Below are 27,447 nucleotides of genomic sequence, written 5' to 3'. Positions count from 1 at the left end.
CTGACTTACAGGAGTGCTATGGGGGGAGCAATGCAGCTAGGGGGGGACCTAGCTTGGTGGGGGGGGGGGGGTCGGAGGGGGGAACTGGGTCGTTGCTGCATTGGACAAAGGGGAGCTGGAGCTCGGAGAGAGAGTCGGGGCGGGGGTCTGCCGCTGGGGGGAATGGAGAGTGCGGGAGGCGCGGGCACGTGGCTGGCCTAGAAAATGGGATGGCTAATCGGCGGGGGGGGGGGGGGGGGGGGGGGGGGGGGGGGGGGGGAGGAGGAGGAGGAGGAGGGGGGAGAGGAGCCCTCTGATCCGGCTGATAACTTGGAATGTGATAGGCCTGAACGGGCCGGTCAAGAGGGCCCGTGTGTTCGCGCACCTGAAGGGACTAAAGGCAGATGTGGTTATGCTCCAGGAGACGCATTTGAGGGTGGCAGATCAGGTTAGGCTGAGAAAGGGGTGGGTAGGGCAGGTTTTCCACTCTGGGTTGGACAGAAAGAAATGCCCCGAATTGGGACGATGCCGGATTTATGCGGCGCATGTTGGGCTGGATTCCGGACCTGGAGGCAGGGAGCTTGATAATGGGGGGTGGGACTTTAACACGGTACTGGATCCAGCATTGGACCGCTCCAGGTCCAGGACGGGTAAGCGGCCGGCAGCGGCCAAGGTGCTGAGGGGGTTTATGGACCCATGGACATTTGTCAGGCCGGGGGCCAGGGAATTTTCTTTTTTTCCCACGTCCATAAAGCCTACTCCTGGATAGACTTCTTTGTTATGAGCAGGGCACTAATCCCGAGGGTGGAGGACACTGAGTATTCGGCCATAGCCATCTCAGACCATGCCCCGCATTGGGTGGAGCTGGACCTAGGGGAGGAGAGGGACCAGCGCCCGTTGTGGCGCCTGGATGTGGGCTTGCTGGCGGATGAGCAGGCGGATCCGGGGGTGCATTGAAAGCTATCTTGAGGCTAACGATAATGGGGAGGTGCGGGTGGGGGTGGTCTGGGAGGCGCTGAAGGCGGTGATTAGGGGAGAGCTAATCTCCACTGGGGCCCACAAGGAGAGGGAGAGATTGGTGGGGGAGATTTTAAGGGTGGATAGGAGGTATGCAGAGGTCCCCGAGGAGGGATACTCAAGGAGCGACGAAGCCTCTAGGCAGAGTTCGACCTGTTGACCACCAAGAAGGCAGAGGTGCAGTGGAGGAAAGCGCAAGGGGCGGTATATGAGTATAGGGAGAAGGCTAGCCGGATGTTGGCACACCAGCTTCGGAAGCGGGAGGCAGCGCGGCAGATTGGGGGAGTTAAGGATAAAGGGGGGAACACGGTGCGGAGTGCGGTGGGAATAAATGAGGTATTTAGAGACTTTTATGAGGGGCTGTATAGGTCTGAGCCCCCGACGGAGATGGGGGGGATGCGTCGATCTTTGGATCGGCTGAGGTTCCCAAGGGTGGAGGAGGAGCAGGTGGCTGGGCTTGGGGCACTGGTAGAGCTGGAGGAGCTGACTAAGGGGCTGGGGAGTATGCAGGCGGGGAAGGCACCTGGGCCAGATGGGTTCCTGGTGGAATTTTAACGGAAGTACATGGACCTGCTGGGCCCTCTACTAGTGATGACTTTCAATGAGGGGAGGGAGGGGGGCCCTACCCCCGACGATGTCCAGGGCGCTGATCTCGCTGATCTTGAAGCGGGACAAGGACCCATTATATTGTGGGTCGTAAAGGCCAATCTTGCTCCTCAACGTGGACGCAAAGCTGTTAGCGAAGCTGTTGGCTACCAGAATTGTGTCCCGGTGGTGATTCACGAGGACCAGACGGGTTTTGTGAAGGGAAGGCAGCTGAATACCAACGTGTGGAGGCTACTTAACGTAATCATGATGCCTGTAGTGGAGGGGGATGCGGATTTGTGGCGGCGATGGACGGGGAGAAGGCCTTCGATAGGGTGGAGTGGGGGTACCTTTGGGAAGTGTTGAGGAAGTTTGTGTTCGGGGAGGGGTTCATTAGTTGGGTTAGGCTACTTTACGAAGCCCCGGTGGCGAGTGTGGCCACGAATCGGAGGAGGTCGGAATACTTTTGGCTGTACCGGGGACGAGGCAGGGGTGCTCTCTATCCCCCTTGCTATTTGCATTGGCAATTAAGCCTTTGGCTATGGCTTTAAGGGAGTCCAGGAACTGGAGGGGGCTGGTCCGGCGGGGGGGGGGGGGGGAGGAGGAACACCGGGTATCGTTGTATGCCGATGACCTGTTACTGTATGTGGCGGACCCAGTGGGGGGGATGCCGGAGGTGATGCGGATCCTCAGGGAGTTTGTGGACATTTCCAGGTATAAGCTCAATGTGAGGAAGAGTGATCTCTTCTTGGTGCATCCAGGGGACCAGGGAAGGCAGATAGAGAAGCTTCCATTGAAGAGGGCGGAAAGGAGTTTTCGGTACCTGGGGATCCAGGTGGCCAGGAGCGGGAGGGCCCTTCACAAGCTCAACTTGACGCGACTGGTGGAGTAGATGGAGGAGGAGTTTAAAAGGTGGGATATGCTGCCACTCTCCCTGGCGTGTCGGGTGCAGTCTGTGAAAATGACGGTGTTCCAGAGGTTCCTTTTTGTATTCCATGCCTCCCCATCCTGATCCCTAAGGCCTTTTTTAAGCGGGTCAGCAGGAGCATCATGGGATTCGTGTGGGCGAAAAATACCCCGAGGGTGAGAAGGGTGTTTCTGGAACGGAGTAGGGACAGAGGAGGGTTAGCGTTACCTAATCTGTGTGGGTACTACTGGGCTGCCAATGTGGCGATGATACGCAAGTGTGTAATGGAGGGGGAGGGGGCGGCGTGGAAGGGGCTGGAGATAGACGAGGGTACGTGGGCAGACGCCCTGGGTACGGTTAATTCTTCCTCCTCTGGCGCCAGGCTTAGCCTGATACATTTTAAGGTTCTTCACAGAGCGCATATGACAGGGGCGAGGCTGAGCAGGTTCTTTGGGGTGGAAGACAGGTGTGTGAGGTGCTCGGGGAGCCCAGAAAATCACGCCCATATGTTCTGGGCGTGCCCGGCGCTGGATGGGTTCTGGAGGGGGGTTGCAAGGACGGTGTCTAAGGTGGTGAACACCCGGGTTAAGCCGAGCTGGGGGTTAGCACTATTTGGGATATCGGACGAGCCGGGAGTGCAGAAGGCGAACAAGGCCGGTATTCTGGCCTTTGTGTCCCTGGTAGCCCGGCGGAGGATTCTGCAACAGTAGAAAGATGCGAGGCCCCCAAGCGTGGAAGCCTGGATCACGACATGGCAGGATTCATTAAATTAGAGAGGGTAAAATTTGCTTTGAGAGGGTCTGTGCAAGGGTTCTTCAGGCGGTGGCAACCATTCCTAGACTTTCTAGAGGAGCGTTGGGAGGTGGTCAGCAGCAGCAGCAACCCGAGGGGGCGGGGGGGGGTGTACTTTGTGTTTACTATTGTGTTTATTATTGCTTAATGGGGGGTTCGTATCTTGGGGGAATTCGGGATGTAGTTGTATGATGTTTATTTATGTGTTCTTTGTTTTTCTTTTTTCTGTAAGGAGGAGGGGATTGTTGAAAATATGTAAAAATTTGAATAAAACTATTTTTATTTAAAAAAGAAGAGGCCTTCAGGCCAGGAGCACACACGGTTGTTGAGTGTCGAGACCTGGCCACCCGAGGGTGAGTCGAGAGGTGAGCTGAGCAGCAGGCAGCAGGTGCATCATCTTTTGTAGGATGTACCGGCCTTCCCGAACAGGCGCCGGAATGTGGCGACTAGGGGCTTTTCACAGTAACTACATTGAAGCCTACTTGTGACAATAAGCGATTTTCATTTTCATTTTTTTCATTTTGTAGTTGGAAAGTAGTGAAAATAATGATGCGTATGTTGACTTTGCCAAATTGAGCTGACAAACACCTAAGAATATTATAATTTTTATTTTTCCAACTAAGTCTGTATCTGGGGAGAGTATTTTGAGCTATGTGACTGTGGGTTGAGGTACCAGTTATTAAAGATTTTCCTTTAGTGGTGATAGTAATAGGATCTATTTGAGATGACAAATCATAGGGAATACACACCATCGACACACACGATTTCTCCTGCAGTGTATTAGCACAAAGGAAACGTTAAAAGTCATTACAGCACTGCTGTTACTGTCAGGCTTCATTTGATTGCCTTTAGATGAGCGGGGCTTTGTCTTGTTAGAAAGCTGTTTAAAGAGACTCTGAAGAATGCAGCATAGACCTTTCAGAAAATTGCACTAGTTTTCCAGGACAGTTAAAGACTGCTCCTTCCCAGCAACTTTTAACCTTAGACGTGAGGAATCTCCTGCTTCTCTGGGTCATGGAGAAGGAATCCCTGGGCCAGCATGAGTGATAGAGTTCTACATAGAGTACTCCATAATATCCTCAAGAACTGGAAGTTTTAACCCATCATGGATTACTGGCTATCGGATTAAAGAGCCTTTCAATAAATAAATTCCAGCATTAGTGCATCGCCCCACTGCCTCAACATGGTGAGCTGGATGGATTTGACAATCTCAAGATCATCTCCCGGTCTTCACACCAGCCAGCAGGATTCTGCCTGTCAAATATGTTTTGTTTGTTCTAAATAATAATCTACATTTATTCTGTGTCTGGTCGTGGATTTAATACGATCCTCGTATTGGAATTGATCAAGAAGAATTGTTTATATATGATACAGTAAATACCTATAAGATTAGACCTGATCAATTTTATATGCATGTTTCTTAGCTTGTGTGAACAGTGTCATAGATTTTGATTTGACTTGATTTGATTTTGTTTATTGTCACGTGTACCGAGGTATAGTGAAAAGTATTTTTCTGCAAGCAGCTCAACATAAGTACATGAAAATAAAAGAAAATACATAATAGAGCAACACAAGGTACACAATGTAAATACATAGACACCGGCATCGGGTGAAGCATACAGGGGTGTCCTGTTAATGAGGTTAGCCCATAAGAGGGTTGTTTAGGAGTCTGGTAACAGCAGGGAAGAAGCTGTTTTTGAGTCTGTTTGTGCGTGTTCTCAGACTTTTGTACCTCCTGCCCGATGGAAGAAGTTGGAAGAGTGAGTAAGCCGGGTGGGAGGGGTCTTTGATTATTCTGCCCGCTTTCCCCAGGCAGCGGGAGGTATAGATGGAGTCAATGGATGGGAGACAGGTTTGTGTGATGGACTGGGCGGTGTTCACGACTCTCTGAAGTTTCTTGCGGTCTTGGGCCGAGCAGTTGCCATACCAGGCTGTGATGCAGCCAGATAGGATGCTTTCTATGGTGCATCTGTAAAAGTTGGTAAGAGTTAATGTGGACATGCCGAATTTCCTTAGTTTTCTGAGGAAGAATAGGCGCTGTTGTGCTTTCTTGGTGGTAGTGTTGGTGGACCAGGACAGATTTTTGGAGATGTGCACCCCTAGGAATTTGAAACTGCTAATCATCCCCACCTCGGCCCCATTGATGCTGACAGGGATGTGTACAGTACTTTGCTTCCTGAAGTCAATGACCAGCTCTTTAGTTTTGCTGAATGGGTTATTGGTATTTAAAATATCTTTAGTAGTGCTATCACTAAAATATCTGTTTTCGTTATTGCAAACAATGAAGGGTATGTCAATTTTCCGATGAAGGTAATGATTCACACAAATGTTGTCTAAAAAACTATTAACTACAATTAAAGCTTTGAAATGCATAATTTGTCCAACAAGGTAAACCTTACTGCCTTTCAGGAATATTTAGAATTAATTTTCTGTAGTTATCAACAGGTTTAATGACTTGATTTATAATTTGGATTTGATGCTCAATGCATTAAAAGCAACTAAGCCCTCCTCTCGAATAAACACTCAAATAACGTTCATTACAGCGAGAGGGGATTATTAATGATAGAGTCATAGATGTTTACAGCTTGGAAACAAGCCTTCGGCTTAGCTTGTCCATGCCGCCCAGTTTATCTCACTAAGCTAGTCCCACTTGCCCGCATTCACCCATATCCCTCTATACCAACCCTGTCCATGTAACTGTCTAACTGCTTTTTCAAAGACAAAATCGCACCCCCCTCTACCAATGCCTCTGTCAGCCCGTTTCAGATGCTCACCACCCTCTGTGTGAAGAAATTTTCCCTCTGGTCTCTTTTGTATCTCTCACCTTAAACCTATACCCTCTAGTTCTAGACTCCTCTACCTTTGGGAAAAGCTGTCGACCGTATCTATGTTCCTCATTATTTTATAGATCTCTATTAGTTCACCCCTAAGCCTCCTACATTCCAGGGGGAAAAGTCCCAGCCTATCCAGTCTCTCCTTATAACTCAGACCATCAAGTCCTGGTAGCATCCTCGTAAATCTCTTCTGCGCTCTTTCTAGGTTTTTTTTGATAAATTTAGATTACCCAATTCATTTTTTCCAATTAAGGGGCAATTTAGCATGGCCAATCCACCTAGCCTGCCAAAGATGGGTTGTGGGGGCGAAACCCACGCAAACACGGGCAGAATGTGCAAACTCCAGAGCCCGGATCGAACCTGGGACCTCGGCGGCAGTGATAACCACTGCACCACCGTGCTGCCTCCCACTCTCTCTAGTGCTGCCTCCCACTCGCTCTAGTTTAACAATATCCTTCTTATAATAGGGTGACCAGAACTGAACATAGTTTTCAACTTCAACAAGACGTCTCAACTCCTGTAGTCAATATTCTGGCCAATAAAACCTAGCATACTGAATGCCTTATTCACCACCCTGTCCACCTGCGACTCCATCTTCAAGGAGCTATGAACCTGTACTCCTAGATCTCTTTGTTCTGTAATTCTCCCCAACTCCCTACCATTAACTGAGTAGGTCCTGCCCTGATTTGATCTACCAAAAATGCATCGTCTCACATTTATCCAAATTAAACTCCATCTGCCACTCATCGGCCGACTGACCGATGGTTAAGATCCTGTTACAATCTTATATGATCCCCCACTACTCTGGACAATACAAAATAAAAACACTTGTAGAGGAACTTGTGCACTGTTCTGATTGTGCCACCAGGGTACATTTTTTTGCCATGTCCAAAACTGAGCCTGATTTCATGTCCATGACAATATGATGAGGTATTGCATCACTTTCTGCTGGTTACGAGATTAAGAAAAGTGGTGTTCATTTCTGGATGCTGCCATTCCATAAGATTCAGGAGACAATAGATGAGAAGTGCACAGTTTATATTTCTATTCTTATAGCTCATTCAAAAAAAGCAGATTGGTATCTGATGAGCTCTCTATATAAACTATAAGCTATAGCAGCTATTCACTAGAAAGGGATCTTCAACATTTCATTGTTCATTAACTGCATTCTGGGGCGAGATTCTCCGACCCCCCCCCGGGTCGGAGAATCGGCGGGGGCTGGCGTGAATCCCGCCCCCGCCGGTTGCCGAATTCTCCGGCACTGGATATCCGGCGGAGGCGGGAATCACGCCGTGCCGGTTGGCGCCCCCCCCCCCCCCCCCCCCCGCAATTCTCCGGCCCGCATGGGCCGAAATCCCGCCGATAAAATGCCTGTCCCGCCGGCATAGATTAAACCACCTACCTTACCGGCGGGACAAGGCGGTGCGGGCGGGCTCCGGGGTTCTGGGGGGGGCGTGGGGCGATCTGGCCCCGGGGGGTGCCCCCACGGTGGCTTGGCCTGCGATCGGGGCCCACCGATCCGCGGGCGGGCCTGTGCCGTGGGGGCACTCTTTCCCTTCAGCCTTCGCCACGGTCGCCACCATGGCGGAGGCAGAAGAGACTCCCTCCACTGCGCATGCGTGGGAATGCCGTCAGTGGCCGCTAACGCTCCCGCGCATGCGCCACCCGGAGATGTCATTTCCGCGCCAGCTGGCAGGGCAACAAAGGCCTTTTCCGCCAGCTGGCGGGGCGGAAATTTGTCCGGCGCGGGCCTAGCCCCTTAAGGTTGGGGCTTGGCCCCCAAAGATGCGGAGCATTCCGCACCTTTGGGGCGGCACGATGCCCAGCTGATTTGCGCCGTTTTGGGCGCCAGTCGGCGGACATCGCGCCGATACCGGAGAATTTCACCCCTGATCTTTGAGCTATTACTCTCCTGAAGGTAAAACTTTGTCACCCAGTGTCTCGAAGCTGAAGAAACACATTGGTATAATTTAAATGCAGTTAGACAGAAATGTAGTCAGTGTCAATTGGAGTCTCACTTATTCTCTTCAGTACTGAATGTTACTAGTGCAATCTTCACTCATATTGAAACATGTTGACTCTATAAATATGCAATGAAATGAACCTGCTTGAGGGAACCAACACAGGTTTTTGACATTAGGGAAATGTTTCAGTCTCGTATATTTTGTATTTACTCACTTTTGCAAACCCCTCCCTCTGTTCCCTCCGACTGAAAGCATCCAAGTCTGCTTTTAAGTTAGTAGTTAATTACCTGTGTAACTGTACTGTTCTGATATTCACAAATTGACTCAACTTAATTACTGGCATTTGAACTGGAGACTGGTTCTCTCCCTTGACATTGAAATTGTGTGCAATAGGCAAAGAAATGTGAATATTATTTAGCAGATCATCTGTTGCAATGTGCTGGTTGAAATGGGAGAAGGGCTATTTTAGTTAATTAAATAATGTCAGTTGAGGCATTCCATGAACCAAATGATACTAAAGTTAATTAATTAAATAAATAGTGCTGAAGTGGATCATGCCAGAATTAAACACTTTCGACTGATTTTAAAAACCAAGTTTTCAAATTAAATAATGTTGGAGCCGATGAATAATGTGGTGAGGATGGATGTGAAGATTGCCATCCATTCTATCGGACTCGATCAATAAAAGAGACAATATCAGAGCAGACCTGAGTGGAAACAACTGAAAGATGTAGAAACCCCCCACTGGACTTAATTCCAGGCATCTCAAATGTTAACTCGAAGTACAAGAAAGACATGTAATACTCAAGCATCATTTGAAAACTTACAGCCCAGGGCTCTGACCAACAATAGCTATCTGAACTGAAGCACCAGAGGATTGCTGGCATGGGTAAAATGCTATATTCCAGCTAGACTCAGTGCCTTGAGGAAACAAGTGTGTATGAAACAGTTTAAAAGCTAGAACAAGGAACAACGTCTTCTGAGATTAACTCCAGTATTTGCTGAGCACAGAAAGATCTGCATGTTCCAGTACTGATTATTCAGCAACTGATCAGAGTCTGTGCACGTGAGTAAACAATGTTTTCACCATGGAGGAGAATTTCCACAGGGAGCATAATGTTAGCTGCTGGGCCTGGACTGCATACAGAGCTTCAGCTGATCATCAAGGATGAACAACCAGTCAGAACCCAGGGTAACTGTGTCCTATCTTTGCCTTGACCATGCACAAGCTCAGTCTCAATGATGCCATTAGTGGGGACAACTAACCTACTGTTGAGAAGTGGGTCATGACTTAAATGTGTCAATGAGGACTATGGCCCTCCGATTATTATGGACTTTCTGAATTAAATGCGAGCACTGTGTTTCCCAAGGTCGTGGAATCTGGAAGCTGAAGGGGTTGAGGAGGGTGAAATCATGTCAATGAGTGCCTTTCAGTATTATGTGTGGGCCAGGAGGAGCAGGAGTGCTTGCTCCCCGCGATTGGACTCCTCACTCTTCCCTGATGTCTTCTCTGCCTGCTGTAATGGGCTGGATTTTAGCTCCCCCTTCCCCTCAACTGGGCATGTTTTTGGTGGGAAGGCATGTTAAATATGAGGGATGGCAAGCCTACCATCTTCCAACCTACCTCCTCAGTTGTCCATCAGAGCATGGTAGTGGGCATGAGCCAAATTGGGCAGCCCGGCTACCATTTTAAATAAGAAATTAAGTCAGTTGAGCTTGTTGCCAAGCCAATTGATTTGAAGATTATGCTACCTACACCATAATATGGTTCAAGTCAGCAGGAATGGGCGGGTCGTTTTTAAAATGCAGGTGATTAAAAATCGTGAAGGAAGGAGGGGGTTATCCTTTGGGGGTGTTGCCCTGTGCACATCAGGGGCATCTCTCCAAGATGTTAATCCTACATCTTTGTTCCTCCCCACCTGGCCTGGTCCCCCAAATCCATTCCCCTCCACTCCCCAGCCCTCCTCCTTAGGTTCTCTCATCCCTCACCACCTTAAAAGCAAGAGACTTACCTGGCTCAGGCACAGGCAGGGCCTGTTTGCAGTACCAGCAGTGTCCATTACGCTGTCTGGGGCTGAGGGAGCTGCTATCCAACTAAATTGCCCAGCAGCTCTCAAGAGTCGGTCATCCTCCCACTGAGGGCCAGATCTCCTATTCTTTGCCCGTTATGGCTGAGGGGCAGAATTACTTTGGTCCATTAGCTGCCAACCAAACCTTGCAACAGGGGGGTGGGGTCGAGCAAGGTAATGGTGGTGGGAGGATGTGCATCACATGCTCCAGTGAAATCTAATCCACTGTATCTCTTTAACCTACCCACTTAGCATCCACCACAATCTCTCTCTCACTACCTGGCTACGAGAGGGAGACCTACAAACCAAACCGGTATCTGACTACCTGCCAGCTGGGAATCCGAGAAACAAAATGTAATGAACATGATTGCTGCAAACCACACTCCCTCCTAACTGTCCCCTAAATATCGGGGTCTGAAATAAAGCTGGAAGCTGAATCAACCAGAATCATCAGTTTTCCAAGGGTAAAAGTTTTATTTCACTGATTAATAAATTCTTTCTTGGTCTTTATTGCAAGAGGATGGAGTGTGAACGTGCCAAATCTTTCTGCAACTGTGTAGTATGTTGATGAGACCACACCTTGGATACTGTGTACAGTTTTGCTCTCCTTATTTAAGGAAGGTATATATTTGCATTGGAATCAGTTTAGTTCAGTTGGCTGGACAGCTGGTTTGTGATGCAGAGCTAGGCCAGCGTTGCTGGCCGAGCTCTGCATCACGTACCGGCTGAAGTTACTCATGAATCCCCACCTTCTCAACCTTGCCCGTGCCTGAGATGTGGTGATCCTCAGGTTAAATCACCACCCGTCAGCTCTCTCTCTCCCTCTCTCTTCTTCCCCGCCCCCCCCCAAGCCCAAAGGGGAAAGCAGCCTATGGTCATCTGGGGCTGGGCGACTTTACTTTGCTGGTGTCGTCACTTTGCTGATATGTTTGTAAATACTTATCAGGTTACACTGAGTTAGACAGATTTTTGATTTAAATACATTCAAGGGTAATGGGGGACAAGCAGGAATATAGAGCTGAAGTCACAAACAGATCAGCTATGATCGGAATGACAGAGCAGGCAAGGGCTGACTGGCCGATTGCTGCTCCTATTATGTTATTTTCTCACTTTGTCAGAGACTTTGGTTATAAGAAATACTTTTTAAAGAAACTGCAAGATGCAACACTATTAATTTTCAAATTATTTATTTGTGTAGATCACAAATGGACAGCGGATCAGCTGTTATGCTGAAGCTGTACTTGATGGATCTGGGCTACTTGTCATTTAAACTGTTCATTTACTTCCTCTGATAGCCTTGGAATCAGAGCCAGTTTGCAGTTTTAGCAGGCTGATTGTGTTTCTTTTCTAAATTAAACAAAGTTCTCAGCATGACCAGCCATGGATGAAGAACATTTCAGATGTTCAGCAACACGCCGTGAAGCTCTTACACCCAATGCTGCGAATAGCTGATATTGCAGATTTTAGCTCCAGCACATTGACAGCTAATCAAACATTGGAAAATTGCAAAGATAGTTTCTCACCTGGTTAATTGCTAAGCTTGGGTTGTCATTTTGTTTCTCTAGCACGTAGCTGACTGCGAATACACAGGGCTACAGATTGAGATTTTATTCATGCACAGATTTCAACCTGGCACCATCAAGTGGTTGGAACTGTCCCATCTTTGTGATATTGAACTGTGGGGCTGGTATGTAGCCAACCTGAACATTTCAAAAATGTTACAGCTTGTTGCAGAGTGAAATCATTAAAGTCTAAAGTCATTAAAGGGCAGCACGGTAGCACAAGGGCAGCACGGTAGCACAAGTGGATAGCACTGTGGCTTCACAGCGCCAGGGTCCCAGGTTCGATTCCCCGCTGGGTCACTGTCTGTGTGGAGTTTGCATGGGTTCTCCCCGTCTCTGCATGGGTTTCCTCCCACTGTCCAAAGATGTGCAGGTTAGGTGGATTGGCCATGCTAAATTTCCCTTAGTGTCCAAAAAGTTTAGGATGGGTTATTGGGTTACGGGGATAGAGTGGAAGTGTAGGGCTTAAGTGGGTCGGTGCAGACTCGATGGGCTGAATGGCCTCCTTCTGCACTGTATGTTCTATGTAATACTATAATGGTTGATTAAAGCAACATTTCCCATTGACAGTAAATCCATGCCAGAGATCAGAGACAACAAAAAAAGGTTTTGCTGATATCTGAGCAGTTCTTAATTGTGGATTGTTAGTAGGAAAAGGGAAATTAATTCAAGATGAAAAAGGCGAAATTAACACAGAACAGGAGATAAAGGGCGTGAAATGTTTCTCAGGGCGTGATTTAATGGACACGTTTTTCAATGTGGTAGTGAGTGGGAACTGCCGCGAGCTTCCTGATGCTCGGCCAGGCAAGTAACTCGCCTCTATAAAACTTTAATTGATCCACTTAACAAGACCCGACAGGCTTCATGCCGCATATGATGGTCTCGCTGGCTGATTCGCCAGGACCGGGGACTTCAGCCCCCCTGCTGACAAGGGAGAGCAGCATTTAAACCACTCCTGCACAGTCAACCCCGCACAGCTCGCAAGCATGCCTCTGAGGCGACCAGCTCCACGCTTCTAGGAGGCCGATCCACATACATTATTGGATGCGGTCGAAGCTAGACCGGATGCCCTGTTAACCCGAGGGTTTCGGAGGGTCAGCAACAGGGCAGCATCGGTGGACACTGATAGTGGGCAGACATCTGGGACACATTCTGGTGAGCACCACACAATTGCTAATACACATCAGGTGGAGGCAGGAACGCCCAGGGGAGACAGCAGTCGGAGGTCTGCTGGATCACAGGTCCCAACTGGGTCCCATTCAGGTGCTGAACTTCTGAATCAGGTTTACCCAGAGCTGACGCAAGTGGATGTCAATGACCATTCAACAGCTCCATATCCTATTGGAGGAGTGCCAGAGGTTACGGGCGCAGGAGATGGCGCCGGCAATGTGTGACACTGAGGCCAACACAACTAGGGTGGCGACCGCAGTGGAGAGCCTGGTGCACAACATCGGCAGCATGAATGGGGGTGTCCAAGGCATGGATCAGTCAGTGACGGGCATGGCTGAGTGCCTCGACAGCATGTCCCAGTCGCTGGGGTGCGTGACCCAGTTCCAGGTGGACGAACCTTGATGAGGCACTACGGGGCATGTCCCAGTCTCAGGTGAACATTGCTGAGGCCCTCCAGAGCATGTCCCTGTCGCTAGGGGAAGTGTTCCAATCCCATAGCCCTGGCACTCCACAGCATGTCCCAGACATCACCGAGGGCATTAACACCGTGCTGTAGACATTGGGGGGCTGCCAGGGCTGGCAGAGCCGGATGACGCAGGGGCAGCCGTGGGTCACCCCTCCCCTCTCCCGGCCCACCCTGCCCACACACCCTTGGCCGCAGTAGGGGCCTCTGCTCACAGGATCCCAGATGCTGTTACCCAGACACCTGCACGGAATGTTACCTGGATCGGGCGCTGGTCCTCTCCCTGGTGCACTCACCCACCCTCTGGTTATGGAAATGTCTCCAGTGCCGGGGCTCAGATCCTTGGTTTTCTGATGTTGGCCGCAGTGTCCATGGTGTTGCCTCCCAGAGTCTTTAGGCTCAGTATCCAGACATCACAGTCTGATTGGGATGCTAGGAAATAACCCCCGCATGCTACATAGCACGTCTACCCATGGGAAACCACTTGGTTATGTGAAGTGCTCATTTAACTACGATTGCCAATTCCGTATTAGCAATAGCCGTCAGCCACGCGGCCAGAGGCCTCCATGGTCAGGGGGGCTGGCGGGCTTGATTGCCCCCGGAATATGACCACATGGTCCAGAGGTTGGCATGGAAGACTCCCGGGTGCTGAGATTTCCACCTGTTGGCAACCGCCTCCAATGGTGGCCCACCCTGACCCAGATGCCCCCCTCCCCCCGGGGTCCCACAAACTGCATCCGAGCACCAGAGCAGCAGCCCCAGTGCCCCCGGTCTCTGCGACTGGGAGCGAAGGTGGCTACTCACCTCGGGTCCCTGCAGGAGCCTTCCCGATAGCTTCAGCTTTTTTAAAAGGTGCACTAATCAGAACCACCTTCTGGGGAGTCTGTTAAATAGGGGGTTGCACCCATTAATTGACCTTAAATGGTGATTATTGATTTCTTGCCGCGCTACAGCGGGATTCTTATTTCGCCAACGGGAGCGGGCCGGTTAGATTGCAAGCAGATTAGCCTCCCGGTGTGGTTCTCGATTTTGGCATATCCCGTGATTTAACAACCTCATTGAGGTCTCGCTTAAGCGCAACGTGGCCATTAAATCGTGCCCTTAGAATTTTTTTCAACCCTGGGGAGCTGAACTGGGGGGGGATCAGGCCGCCAGTTTGAAAGGATGCCCTGATCTCTGTGTGAGCTTGTGAGCCCCACACACCCTCCACCCAAGTGCAGTGTCAGTCCCCACACACGTGGGCATTACTCCACATCCCCCCAAGTGAGGACACCCAACTATGGGATCTCTGGGCCCCCTCCCTTCTTCAGGCAATGTGTTCCTAGGTTTTGTAGTTTGGAGAAGAGAACCCGACTCATCGGCGCCGCATGAATCTTAGGGACGAGTTTTGGAGGAAGTTGGTTTGATTGGCTAACTGGCAACCGATGAGGTGGCCAGGGGCATTGTTCTGCCTGACAACAGTCAGCGATTAGTCCTGCCTGATGCTTTCTGAGAGAACTGGGCAGAAACCTTTAGACCCTTGAAGGAAGAGGAGCTGTATTGTTCCCTCTCTACTGCTGGTTGTCTGCTGTAAGAACCCAACTGAAGCCCCAACCTTGAGAAAGAACTAACTGAAATACTTCCATCTGAATTGAATTAAAGATCCTGTATCCTTTTATTATTATTTTCTTTATCTTCCAACCCCCTTTTCCTATCTGTTTGTTTGTGTATGCAGAGAGATGGTGTAGTTCGAAAGGGGATGGTTGGGGAAGGGGGTATTAGATAGTCAGTTACTTTTTTCTGTCAGTTTAATTACAATTACTGTTAATAATAAAGGTTGCCTGTGTTTAAATTTTACAAACCTGGTGACTGGAGTCAATTTAACTCAACCAAAGCCACAGGGGCTGGTTTAGCACAGTGGGCTAAACAGCTAGCTTGTACTGCAGAACAATGCCAGCAGTGCGGGTTCAATTCCCATACCAGCCTCCCCAAACAGGCGTCGGAATGTGGCGACTGGGGGCATTTCACAGTAACTTCATTGAAGCCTACATGTGACAATAAGCGATTACTATTCTTATTATAGGTATTAATATAAAATCTAATTTCACTCGCGTTGTGACTCAGGACAAGTGAGGCTGGAATTGACTGCGCACTAGCCAAGGGTGCCGTGATAAAGGTTATTGAGCTGTCATTAATCATGTACACTTTCCAATTACTGAATAAATTCATTCATTCTGGCAGATTTTGTTTCCTGTCCCATTAAACTTAGTGACCCTGTGACTAAAGCTGTCCATGTCCAGAAGTAACAATATCTGGACGATATCCAGGCTCGGGCTGACAAGAGGCTAGTAACATACACGCCACGCAAGTGGCAAGAAATCCCCAACAAGAGAAAATCTAACCATTGCTTTTGACATTCATTGGCTTTATGACGACTGGGGGTTACCATTGACCAGAAACAGAACTGGGCCAGTCGTATAAATACTGTGGCTACAAGAGCAGTTCAGAGACTAGGAATCCTGAGGTGAGTAACTCACCTCCTGACTCTCCAAAGCCTGCCCACCATCAACAAAGCACAAGTCAGGAGTGTGATGAAATACTCTGCCCTTGTCTGAATGAGTGCAGCTCCAACAATACTCAAGAAGCTCGACACCATCCAGGACAAAGCAGCCCACTTAATTGGCCCCCCATCCACAAACATTCACTCCCTCCACCATCGACACACAGTAGCAATTGTGTGTACCATCTACAAGATGCACTGCGCAGGAACTCATCAAAGCTCCTTGGCAGCACATTTCAAATCCATGACCGCTACCATCCAGAAGTACAAGGGCAGCAGATATCTGGGAACCCCACCACCTGGAAGTTCCCCTCCAAGTCACTCCCCACGCTGACTGGTCCTTCACTGTTTCTTGGTCAAAATCCTGAACCCCCCCCCCCCGCTTCCCACCGAACAGCATTGTGGGTGTACCTACACCACATGGTCTGCAGGCTGCAGCGGTTCAAGAAGGCAGCTCATCACCTGGGCAATGGAAAGCGCAATAAATGGTGGCCTAGCCAGAGATGCCCATATCCCGTAAATTTATTTTAAACATTTTTTAATGGCCTTTCCTATTTTTTTTTTCATCCGTTTACCTCAGATTGGTGAGGCAGATTTCATTTCTTTTTAATATTTTTATTTTTAACATTTTTTAATAAATACAGAACAGTAGAATAAACAAACCATACCCTCAAACAAAACAGCACCCAACAGCTGACGGTAACTAGCTCTTTGAAAAACAGAATGAAAGAATGCCATCTTTTATAAAACCGCTCAATTGAGCCCCTTAACATATACTTAATTTTCTAAAGATGCAAAAACTCCATAAGATTCCTCAGTCATACCGAGGCATTGGGTGGATAAGCTGACCTCCACTCCAACAGCACCTGCCTGCGAGCAAATAGCGAGGTGAAGGCGAAGGCATCTGCCCCTGCACTCTCTGTAGCTTCGACATGTCTGGCACCCCAAATATGGTCACCAGGGGGTCTGAGCTCCAATTTAATCTGTAGAATTGCCGACATGTTGTTGAAGAAGGAAACCCAAAATCTCACCAGCTCAGGTCGTGCCCAGAACATACGCACAGGATTTGCCTGGACTCTTCCACAATACTCAAACTTATCTTCCACCCATTCAAACAACTGACTCATTCTAGCTCTAGTTAAGTGCACCCAGTGCACCACCTTCAACTGTATCAACCCAGTCTCGAGCAAGACGAAGAAGTGTTCACCCTACTTGTGTGGCCTTATGCCACACTCCCTCACCTAATTGCACCCCCAACTCCTCCTCCTACTTGGTGTTAGTCCCCACCGGGGATTCCATATCCTCTGCCATTATCCTCCCATAAATTCCCGAGGTGCTCCCCTCCTCCATCCCCACACTTGACAGAACCTTCTCCAACAATGAGACTGACGGCACTACTGGAAGCGACTGGAAGATCTTCCTTGCAAAGTTCCTCACCTGCAGATATCTAAAATTTTCCGACTGTGAAAGCCCAAACGTCTCTGATAAACGGGCAGCATAATCAAAGACCCCTCCCACCCGGCATACTCACTCTTCCAACTTCTTCCATCGGGCAGGAGATACAAAAGTCTGAGAACACGCACGAACAGACTCAAAAACAGCTTCTTCCCTGCTGTTACCAGACTCCTAAATGACCCTCTTATGGACTGACCTCATTAACACTGTATGCTTCATCTGATGCCGGTATTTATGTAATTACATTGTGTTGCCCTATTATGTATTTCTTTTATTTTCTTTTATTTTCACGTAGTTAATGATCTGTTGAGCTGCTCGCAGAAAAATGCTTTTCACTGTACTTTGGTACACGTGACAATAAATAAACTCCAATCCAATCCAATAACTCCTCTGGGCTCGCAGACCACTCCTTAGAAACAAGTCCCTGAAGCCTTCCACCTCCTTGTCCACCCAGCCTCAAAACCTAGCATCCGATCTTGGCAGTTCAAACATGTGGTTATCACAGATCGGCGCCAACGTCGACATCTTACCGAATTTAAAATGCGGCGACAATTGCCGGCAAATTTTCAATGTCGTGACCACCACCGGGTTACATAAATACTTCCCTGGAGAGAACGGAAGCGGGGCCATCTCCAGCGGCCGCAGCTCCGACCCCCGATGTTAACCCGATTCCATCCTCACCCAGACTTCCTCCTGGCCCCACACCAGCCCAACACCACCTTCGCATTTGCCGCCCAATAATAGAAGATCAGCGTCGGCAACGCCAAGCCCCCAGATTGCCGGTCCCTCTGCAGGACCGTACGCCGAATCCTAGCAGCCATCTCCGCCCAACAATGCTCGGAAGACACTTCTCCAACCTGGGCGGCAGCACCTTCGCCAGGATCTTAGCGTCCACATTCAATAAAGAGATTGGCCGATACAACCCGCAGTCCACCGAGCCTCATCCTTCCTCAGAAGGGGCGAGATAGATGCCTGCATCATCGTCTCTGGGAGCGACCCCTGATCCATTGAGTCCTCCAATAGCAGCGGTATCAACCGGTTAGTAAACCATTTAAGAAATCCACCAGGAACCTGTCCAGCCCCGGCGCCTTACCCGTCTGCATGTTTCTAATTTCCTTCCGAACCTCCTCTGCCCCCGGTGACTCTTCTAACTCTTCCCGATCTTCCTCCTCCAATGTAGGACACTCCACCCTCTTAAAAACTCTCCCATGTCCAACTCGTCATCTGGCGGTCCGACCTATACAACCACTCATAGAATGCCTCAAATGCCCCATTCACCTTATCAGGCACAGCTACAAGCCTACCTCTCATATCCCGCTCTGAACAATCTCTCAAAAAGTCACCTGCTGCCTCAACTGGCAAGCCAACAAGCATTGCCTTCTGCCCATGTTCGTACATCGCCATCCGCAGCTGGCGCACCGCCTTATCTGTAGTCACCAATTCAAACTGCGTCCGCTGTTTCTTCCTACCAGCCAATAGTTCAGGAATGGGGTCCTCTGCATATTTACCTTCCACCTCCAGAATTTTATCCACCAGCCGCTGGTGCTTCTCCCTAACAGCCGACATCTTGAATGCAATTATCTCTCCTCGCACCACTGTCTTTGACGCCTCCCATAGCACTGAGGGCAAGACCTCCCCATTTTTGTTGAACCCAACATACTCATCAATTTCCCTCGCCACCCTCACACAAAACCCAGATCTGCTAACAGCCCTACATCTAAACTCCAGGCTGGTCGTTGGGCCGGCCCCCGCTCCAGCCCCTATGCGGCGCAGATTTGAAATAACAATAGCAGAATATTCTGCTCCCCGAAGTCCTGGAACCGAAACCTCCCCATAATAAAGAAATCAATGCGCAAATTGACCTTATGCACTGGCGAGAAAAAGGAGAACACTTTGCCCCCGTGTGCAGAAACCACCACGGATCAGCCCCCCCATTTATCTCATAAGCGCCACCAACACCACCCACTCCCTACCCCGCACGGGACAAAGACTTCACCTTGGAGCGGTCCACCTTCCGATTCAAAACCGTATTCCAATCACCAACCAGGATCAATCGATGCGTATCTATATCTGGGATAGTCACCATCACCCCCTTCATAAACTCTACATCATCCCAATTTGGAGCATACACATTAACCAAAACCACTGATCTGCCCTCCAACATACCCGTGACCATGACATATCTGCCCCCCTGATCCACCACCACCTTCTGCATCTGAAATCGGACTCTTAATGATCAGGATTGCCATCCAACACCCCAAGCCCTACTATCAAAGCCCGAGTGAAATACCTGGCTTACCAAATCCTTACGGAGCCTTACTGGGCCTTCATCTGCAAATGAGTCTCCTGCAACAGCACCACATCGCCGCTCAAGCTTTTCAAATGAATAATAATTCTCACCCATTTATTGGGCCCCCCAGCCCCCGCACATTCAACGTCTTCAATCGATTCAGGGGTCTCTCACCCCCCTCTCTTGAATTAACCATCACTCGTACGGGGGACGCTACCAATCTCCACCATGCACAGACGAGCAGCCCCCATCTGGCCCCACCCATCAGATGCGACAAAGGACACACCTCTGTCACCGTCAGCAACCTACCCCACCCCCATCACCTATCCCAAAACCTCGCCACCGACTTCCTCTTGAAACTGCTTCTATCTCCACCATACCCCCCCACCTCACACCGGTTTACTCGCGAACTTCAGTTTGCTAGCAGGGTAGCGTCCCCCTCACCAAATAACCAACAAAAAATAAACCCAGAGAGCCCTCCACGCCCACCTTAATACCTCAGAAGCCTCTTCCCCATTCCCAACTGCACTTACACCCATCTCTATTTCCATATCCCCATCCCCACAAAAAACAAAGGAAAGAAGCAACCCCATTCTACGAACATTCCAGGCAAAGGGAAAACGAACCCCGAATAAAAAAAATAAAATAAAAAAAACCTAGCCCTCCACTTCCAACATTCTCAGTTCAGTCCAAGTCCCTCTGCTTTCACGAACGACTCCGCCTCCTCTGCCATCTCAAAGAAGTGATCCCTGGAGTTGTGTGTGACCCTCAACTTTGCCGGGTAGACCACTCCAAAACGCACTCCGCTTTTGTAAAGTGCTGCTTTCGCCCTATTGAAGACCACCCTTCTTCTTGCCAGCTCCGCGGTGACATCCTGGTACATCTGAATACCACTGCCTTCCCACTTCACGGTTCTGCTTAGCCCATTGCAGCACCTTATTCTTCATCTGGTTGCGTGAAGGCAGACTATCACACCTCCAGGTGGCTCGTTAGCCCTTGGCTTCGGCCGGAGCGACCAATGTGCTTGACCCAGCTTGAAGGGGGAAGCTTTGTTCCCCCGCTCCCAGCAGCTTTCCAAACATTGTCGAAAAGTACTCCATCGGCCTGGGGACACCCACACCCTCAGGCAACCCCACAATCCGCAAATTAAGCAGTCTGGACCTGTTTTCCAGGTCCTCGACCATTGCTCTCAGGCACTTACTGCTGTTCTCTAACTCCAACAGCTCGGCTTCCAGAGAAGTGAGCTGGTCACTGTGCGCCGACAGCGCCGCCTCCACCCTCATGCTCCCGCACCGTCTCCGATGTCCTTCCAACCGCTCCTTTGTCGGGGCCAGTGAGTCCTCCACCGACTGCTTAAAACTCTCCAGCATTTCTCTCCCATGCCGGTGAAATGTTTACTCAACTGCTTCTCAAACACCATCCTCTCCGCCAGCACATCCATCGTTACTGAAGCAGCTCCGCCCACAGAGCCTCTGCCACCTCCGGCATCTTTCCTTTCACAGCCTTCCTCACTGAACTCGACTCTGACTGCGGACTAATGTCGTACCTTTCTTCAAAGTATTCCTTCTTTGGTTCTTAAAACAAACTCTCGTAACCAACTCTCATTTGGGACAGGTTTCCATGCTAATTCTTCCCCCAAAAGGCCAAAAACCAAAGACTCTGGTGGGAGCTACCCAACGTGCGACCTCCTCCTACATGTTGCCACCTTAAGTTGTCTGAGGCTGCTTTCTTACCTGTGTTTAGACAATCACAATGTAAGAGCAGTCAAATCTGGAATCTTTCGGGTCAGTTGGCTCTGCGTACACTATATAATTAATTTACACATTGGACCCTGACACTGTTTGCAGTGCAGTAGTTGAAGTTTAATGATCAACCCCAATGTGTCATCCAAGAGATAGGCACAGTAGCTTTTTCTGAGAAGTAATGCTACCTTTCAAGTGTGAATGTGAATTTTTGAGTGCCATTCTATTGGTGATGGGGAAATGACTTCAATGTCATGCCTGATGTAAGCAGGTTATATATTGCCAGTTCTGTCAGAGTGATGCAAATGGAATTTTAAATAAGCTGTGTGTCTTAACAGTACAGTTTAATTTTCAGTCACTTTACACTTCCAATCTTAAAAATGTCGGAAGAGAGGCAGGAAAGTGAGGTGCACTCTGTTTTAGATGTCTAAAATATTGTACTTCATGTAGAAATAATGTCTTGGCTTGAACCATATTGTAAACTGAATAATGGACTTGTCACTAAGCCAGCTGTTATGATCCAGGTGCAGTACACATGTACATTCGCCAGAAATAAAAACAAAATGCTGGAAAAGAGCATAGAACATACAGTGCAGAATGAAACCATTCGGCCCATCAAGTCTGCACCGACCCACTTAAGCCCTCACTTCCACTCTATCCCCGTAACCCAATAACCCCATCTAACCTTTTTGGTCACTAAGGGCAATTTATCATGGCCAATCCACCTAACCTGCACGTCTTTGGACTGTGGGAGGAAACCGGAGCACCCGGAGGAAACCCACGCAGGCACGGGGAGAACGTGCAGACTCCTCACAGCAATATCTTTTCTAATTTTTTTTCATTGTGCAATGGTCTGTTCATTTCAATGCCCAACTTAAAGGGGAAACTTGTGAGTTGCCTTCTGGTTGCTGTGCGATCGCATGTTCAGATTCCAGGGGATATTGTTCAGATCTGGCAGCATCTGTGGGGAAAGAAATTAGTTAATGTTTCAGGTTTGCGAGCCTTTGTCAGCTCTGGCAAATATTAGAGGTAGCAGATTTGAAACAATTAGATGGACAAGGAAAGGGGGACAGAACAGATAGGGTGGAAGACCGGAGAAATTGAAGTACAAAAGGAGTGACGATGAAAGAGTGATGGCTTTAAGGAAAATTTCAATTTACAAGCCTAGGCTATTGAGGGAGGCTGAGACCTTCAAAAACTTGAAATAAGGTATTGAAAGACACGCAAACAATTCAATAGGCAATTTAGTAATATTTTTGTGAATTTTTAAATTTGTATGAAGCTTCAAATAATTAAAATGTCAGTTATTCTGAGAAAATATTGCGGATTAAAGGAGTTAATTTTTTTGAGTGGACAGTTTGATTTGTTTGTCTTTCGACTCGCGAATTTTTATGGCTGGTCAGTCAGGTTTGGTTGTTTTCATAATCACTTATCTCTCATTGATCTCCTTAATAATCTCTTATTGGCAGGGTTCTCAGTTTCTTCCACGTATTTTGGCCGACATCCAGTTTTGATTTATTGCTGTTTTATTTTGAGTCAACAGTGATAGATAATTTTTACAGCATGTAAGTGGCACACTTACAGCAGCGTGACCTTCACATAGGACTGTTGGACTGTTCCCATTTTTCCTCCCCCCACCCTTCAAGGTAGCACATTCGCTTGCAGGAGGTGAGATCGCAGACCGCTGGCAGGTGCTTGTGCTAGTCTGGGCTGTGGGAATCTTGCCCCTGGAACACACAAGTTTTTATGCTCCAAATGCACTAATTGCCTATCTCTGGCTCCAATTCCAATTCTCTTCCTGCATCTAATGGTACACTAAGGCAAACTTTTGTTTGTTTCCATAGCTAATTATTCCTGGAACAGATGTCTAATCTGTTGCTCGGGGCTTATAGCTTGAGGGGTGCCACTCCACATCAAACATGGCTAACCAGGTGTCTTTCTCACTCTTACCTCCAGCCAATGGCATGTTGAAAGATTTTCAGGTTGACATGCAACCTATTTGGCCGGGTTATGAACGCACCTTCCTTGGCCTTCAGCTCCTGGGATGGGACTGGAACTCGGAGCTTCTGGTTCAGAGGCAGGGACACTACCCACTGCGCCCACAAGATCTACCTACCTCTGGCTAATAGGATTTAGTAGCTAGTTGCTTTGTCTATCTGAAGGATGCTGATGATACACAACATGATGAAGGCTATGGTTCTCTTATTACATTTTGTTAATACATCACGCCAACATACGGGTGAGTTATATGGTCCCCAAACAGAACTGGTCCCAGGAAAACAGCTGGAGGTGGAGAAGGTGTGGGGTAAGATGCTGAGTGGATTTTCACCTCCATAGGTCTTTTGAAAAATCACTGGGGGGTGGAGGGGAGGGATCTTATCTCCCCTCCAGCCATATCTTTTCTTTCAGGATTTTAATTCAAATATTTTGCATTTTAAGCGTCAGCCATATCACCAGAGACTGTGTTTTCTTTACATTATACATTATCCAGCCACTGATTTACTGTGGTTAAGTAACTAAAATTGTTATTTTGTGCCATATTACACATGTTAGCATTATTTTTATCTTCAACTTCTGCCGTTATGTCATTTTGGTGGAAATTGTAAATCGGTAGTAGTGATAGGATGTGTATAGGAATCCTGAGAAAGGGATGTGTGATTTTCATGGGGCTTTAATGATGTTTTGAGGAAGTGGTTTGTGGCGTGAGGAAGGAATAGAGAGATGTTCGTCAGTGAGAATCTTGGCCACATGGGTCTTTGGGAACTGAGGTTTGTGGGAGTTGTGTGACATGTTTTGGGTGTACGAGGAAGCGATGCTGAGAATAGTAGTGGATGGAGAGTGATCTTTGGGAATGGAATTACTGGGATTGTGGTGGGAAGCTGTGGGAGTAATGGGGATTTTCGAGAGAGTGAACAGTGAGAGTTCGTGTTACATGGATCTAGTGATAATGGAGTAATGTTCAAACGGCTGCTGTGATATCTGGAACACTTGGTGGGGTTAGTGTTGTGGAGTTGAGCTCTTATCTAGGAGGCTGATTTAGGAAGGTGCAATCAAAATGATCTTCGATAACGTTAGGCATAATGGAAATAGTGTGATGGTAACAGCTTGATAAAATATTAAAAGTTCTTGCAGAATGTGCACACTACACACAAACATCTAATCTTTTATACATAAGTTATGAGAGTGTGGTAAATATTGGATTGTTGTGTCTGTATATTTGAATGTTAGCTGCAGAGTACAAAGTAAGAATTTTGCATTAAAATAGTCCCCTTCACAACTTCAGGATCTCCCAGAGCACTTCATAGCCACTCAAATACTTTTGATGTGAAGTCATCGTCAGAATTAAGGAAATACAGCAGTCCAATTGTATACAGTAATTATTCCACAAACAGCAATGAGATAAATAATCAGATAATGTGTTATACAGAATGTTGGTTGAGGAATAAATGTGGCAAGAAACCAATTATCACCACTTAGGTCCTATTTCTATATAATTAACAGGAGCCACCCCATATCCAACAGTCTCCCCCGCAAGTGTTCACACTGGCGCAGGATTAGTACTCCTTTTGAAAAAAGTGAACTTGGCGGAAGGGCTTCTGTGGGGAGCCGAGGAGGTGAGTAGCCATCTTTGCTCACAAGCAAAGAGCCCAGGACAACTGGACTTCCCAGTGCTCGGCAGGAGGTGGGGGACCCTCGGCTGGGGTGGCGAACCCCGGCTGAGGGTCAGGGACCCTCCGCAGAGATGGGCCGCCATGGGAGGGTGGGGAGGAGGCAGTGGGGGACAACTGGGGGGCACCTGAGCTTGGCTCCACTATGCCAACCCCTGGATCATGTTTACCTGTCCCAGGGGCAACCCTTGCCCCTGCCCGTCTGCCCCGCTGACCACCCATAACCCCCACCGACTGCTGGGGCCTCTGGCCATGCGGCTGAAGGATATTTCTAATAGGGAATTGGCAACCATGGTTAAGTGAGCACTTTATACAATCCAAGTGGATTTCCGTGTGTGGGCGGGTGATGTAGCATGTGGGTGTCATTGCCTAGCATCCCAATCACACCTTGATACATGGACACTGTACCTGCACACCGCGGGAGACAACACCACACACGCAACAATCAACATATGAACATCCAGGGGATGGGACACAGCCCCGGGGACATGTCCACGGCCAGAAGGTGAGTGGGTGCCAGGGGGAGGAGAGATGCCTGGAGAGATGGGTCAAGGTTTCAGAGGTCAGCCTGCATTGCGGAAGAAGGTGACAGAAGCTTCATACTGGTTGTGCATAAGGGTGTTTATTGTGTTTGACAATTCCCCACTATCCAATGGTGCTGCCCCCTCCCCCAACCCTCTCATCCCCTACCAGTGATACTCGATGTGCTTTGCCTTCCTAGCTCTATCACTACATCTACGTGTGTCCCCATGATGCACATCTGAGGTGGAAGCAGCCAGCTGCTTGTCTCACCCCGTGGCCTTTGATACCCCTGGTGGGCTTCCTCTGGGTGATCTGGGGCCAGAGGGTACTGGCTGACTTGTCGGCATGCACATCATTCCTCCAGGTTCCTCACCTCTGCTGCATCCGCCAGCCTCCGCGTCGGTGACCGCTCTGTCCTTGGCCACACCGGTCACCTTTAGGGCACACGCCTCGAAAGTGGTGCGGGTTCTTAAGTCTGGCAAACCACTGCGAGTCTGGGCCCTCTCCCGGCGATTGTGGGTGAGCTTTTCCTGAGGAGACGCAGAGAGGGTACCATTAGCCACACACATGGTTCACAGTGGTGGGAGGGAGGGGAGGGCTGGAGGGAGGGTTGGGGGGATTGAGGGGTGGGGGGGTAGACACTCCCGTGGGGTTGGAAAGTTCTCGGTGGAAGGGAGGGGCGGGGTGGTATCTACTCACTAGTGCCCGGTTTAGGCCATTGACCTTCCTTCGCTGGAGGCCAGTCCTCCTGGTCACACTCCCGGCCCTCACAGTTTCCCTTGGCCCAGGCAGCACTGGCTGCCCTATGGCTAACCCTCCTGGACCCTCGGGGGAACAGGACATCCCTTCTGGCCACCACTGCGTCTAGCAGCCTCTCCAGTTCAGCATCCCCGAATCTTGAGGCTGGTCTCCCTGTCACAGTTCTGGTGGGTTTACTAGGTTGTGGTAGCTGCAGCTAAATGTACAATTTTATTGTGTGATCAGGTGGGAAATTAATTGATATTTGTGCCTCGGACAACCATTCCATCAAATAGTTCAGTGGCGCTGACATGTCACATAGACGTTGGAAGCCGGCAGTTTGGAACTGAGTGAGGTGAGCTTAATCAGGCTTTTCCTTTGAACGAGATGCAAAGCATTTGAGGTATAAAATCTGCCACCTATGTTCACAGTGGGGTGAAAAGGAAATTAGGATGAAAGTAAAGCTGTGAAACAGCACAATATGAACATTGGTGCCTATGTGATTGATAGGTTGAATTAAAATTCCTTTAACTATTGCTTTTAATGGAAATGCACTTCCATTTGAAATAAACAAGTCAATGGACTTGAATTTAAACTTGCAGGCGAGCTCTCAGCAGGGAGGCTGGTAGCACTTTGAAAATCTAGACGCTTCAGCAGTGTGTTTATCACTGGCCTTTTAACCAAACTACTGCATTTGCATCTAACTCCTGGGTTTCTCAACCAATGAAAGTAAGTGCGGTGATGACTGGTGGCAGACTGTCATGCAGATTCTGCAAGGATGGGACTTGAAGGATTGTAGAGACCTCCAAGCAGAGCTGGAGCTGGAAACGGAGGATCAATGTGGCAAGGCAGCGCAGCACTTCAAAGTGCGCCTCTGGACATAATACTGCAGGATATTAGGGCCGACCGGGTGGAAGGAGGTTGCCTCCGAGAGCAAGCAGACAAGTTTGGAGATTGCAGAGGAACTTAGCAGCAGCTGAGTGGTACCTCACTCCTGGATATCGAGTTAAAAGATGTTTAATGACCTGATCAGGGCAGGAATGGTGAGTGACATTTCACATTTCAAGAACAAACTCCTCGCTCTGCCTTCCCAGCTTTATTCCGCACACCACTGCTCAGACCAGCTCACCAGTTCACCCATCCCTCTTGCT

The 27,447-nt window shown here is 48.8% G+C and overlaps 1 protein-coding gene and 1 long non-coding RNA gene across 5 annotated transcripts in view; one reads left to right on the top strand and one right to left on the bottom strand.

Annotated features, from left to right (window-relative positions):
• Nucleotides 1-21,392, bottom strand: part of LOC140393992 (uncharacterized) — a 140,560-nt gene extending 119,168 nt beyond the window's left edge. Inside the window, exon 1 of one of the 2 annotated variants that reach the window (XR_011935800.1) lies at nt 21,360-21,392. This is a non-coding gene — a long non-coding RNA (uncharacterized lncRNA). Of the gene's footprint in view, nt 1-16,705; nt 19,844-21,359 lie in introns of those variants that run through there. The other variant, XR_011935799.1, reaches the window with a different exon arrangement.
• The window catches only part of vps8 (VPS8 subunit of CORVET complex), a 1,010,867-nt gene that overhangs the window by 527,915 nt on the left and 455,505 nt on the right, over nt 1-27,447 (top strand). The window lies entirely within an intron of this gene.

Source organism: Scyliorhinus torazame, chromosome 2, assembly GCF_047496885.1.
Source record: "Scyliorhinus torazame isolate Kashiwa2021f chromosome 2, sScyTor2.1, whole genome shotgun sequence".
Lineage (NCBI taxonomy): Eukaryota > Metazoa > Chordata > Chondrichthyes > Carcharhiniformes > Scyliorhinidae > Scyliorhinus > Scyliorhinus torazame.
Note: the sequence above shows the minus strand (reverse complement) of the source record. Positions and strands in the feature narration are given on the sequence as shown.